Here is a 2,159-nt window from a genome sequence, read left to right as displayed (position 1 = left end):
GGGAATTGAACTCAGGACCTTTGGAAGAGCAGGCAATGCTCTTAACCGCTGAGCCATCTCTCCAGCCCCCTTTTCTTTGTCTTTTATATGCTAGATTTATTTTATGTGTACGAGTGTTTTCCCTGTATGTGCGTTTGTGCACCAGCTGCATGCCTGGTGCTAGAATCCAGGTCCTCCGGAAGAGTAGCCATGATCTTAACTGCTGAGTCGTCTTCTCCATCCCCAAGAAGAAACATTGTAGTATTGTTATTTTCAATTTTTTGAGACAGGATATCTTTGTGCATCCTTGACTGTCCTAGAATTAGCTCTGTAGAGCAGACTGGCCTAGAACTCACAGAGAAAACTACAATGTGGTCTGGCAGTGGTGGCACACACCTTTAATCTCAGCACCCGGGAGGCAGAGGCAGGCACAGAGGCAGGCAGATCTCTGTGAGTTTGAGGCCAGCTTAGACTACAGAGTGAGTTCTAGGATGGCCAGGGCTACACAGAAAAACCCTGTCTTGAAAAAAGAAAGAAAGAAAGAAAGAAAGAAAGAAAGAAAGAAAGAAAGAAAGGAAGGAAGGAAGAAAGGAAGAAAGAAAGAAAGAAAGAAAGAAAGGAAGGAAGAAAGGAAGAAAGGAAAAAAGGAAGGAAAAAAGAAAGGTACAGTCTGAGCCAGAAGAGGTGATGCATTCCTATGGCCCCAATTTTTCAGGAGGCTAAGACAAAGGATTACTTGAGGTCAAGAGTATGGGTCTAGACTAAGCAACATAGTCAATACTTCATCTCAAAAATAAATAAACATTCCAGGACAGCTAGGACAGAGAACTGTCGATAGATAGATAGATAGATAGATAGATAGATAGATAGATAGATAGATAGATAGATAGATAGACAGATAAAGAAACAAGCTGAATGTGGTGGGGCACGCTAAACCCAGCACTCAGGAGGCAGAGGCACGTGGATCTCTGTGAGTTCTAGGCCAGTCTGGTTGGTCTACAGAGTGAGTTCCAGGACAGCCAAGCCAATGTAGAAAGACCCTAAGACCCTGTCTCAAAAAACCAAGAGGGCAAACAAAAGAAAACAAGACATGGGCTGATAAAAACATGCAACAAGCTGGATGTGGTGACACATGCCTTTAATTCCAGCATTTGGGATGCAGAGGCAGGTGGTTCTCTGTGAGTTCAAGGCCAGTCTGGTCTACAGAGCAAGTTCCAGGACAGCCAGAACTACACAGAGAAACCCTGTCTCAAAAAATAAAAGAGAGAGAGAGAGAGAGAGAGAGAGAGAGAGAGAGAGAGAGAAAAGAAAAGCAACAGTGTGCAAAACTTTCAACAGACAGAAACCAACTATTTACAGTTAATTATTGTCACCTATACCCCGACGTTACAAGCACCAGCTTCATATACCTATCTCAGATGTTGCCATGACAAGTGCTTTCCTAATGCATACCTTGCACAACACACCTACATCTTCTTTCTCGGTTTTTTCTTTCTTTCTTTTTCTTTCTTTCTTTCTTTCTTTCTTTCTTTCTTTCTTTCTTTCTTTCTTTCTTTTGTTTTTCGAGACAGGGTTTCTCTGTGGCTTTGGAGCCTGTCTTGGAACTAGCTCTTGTAGACCAGGCTGGCCTCGAACTCACAGAGATCTGCCTGCCTCTGCCTCCTGAGTGTCGCGATTAAAGTCATGTGCCACCACCACCCAGCCCCTTTCTCAGTGTTTTAATCCTCTCACCCTCAACTTCCTCGACAGTCACTGTCCTCTTTCCCCTCCGATGTAAGAGGGGTTTCATTGTGAGATGAACTTGGGCCCAGTGAAAGGGAGATGTGGAGGGCAGAGGGAGGATAATTGATGGGTAAGACTGAAGGTGTTTAGGGGTACATAAACCTCGTGATCAGGGGTAGGGAAGGGTGAAGCTGAGGACTCTGGTGGGCTACCGTGTAACTGAATGAGTGTGTAAGGGCTAGGAAAAGGACTGCTGAGGCGGTTTCAGAAAGAGTTGGGAACTCATGGGGGCAGATTAGAAATATAGTTGGGAGACCAGAACACGCCAAGATGATAGTAGCTATTTATGGTAGAGTTGTAAGATAATTGGAGTATATATAGTATAGCATCCACCTTCCCAAAGTTACCCTGTCCTAAGCCATGAATGGTTCTCTTTTTTTATTTCCTTCCTTCATTTC

The sequence above is a fragment of the Microtus ochrogaster genome, chromosome 10, assembly GCF_000317375.1.
Source record: "Microtus ochrogaster isolate Prairie Vole_2 chromosome 10, MicOch1.0, whole genome shotgun sequence".
Classification (NCBI taxonomy): Eukaryota; Metazoa; Chordata; class Mammalia; order Rodentia; family Cricetidae; genus Microtus; species Microtus ochrogaster.
This window is presented reverse-complemented; position numbering follows the sequence as displayed.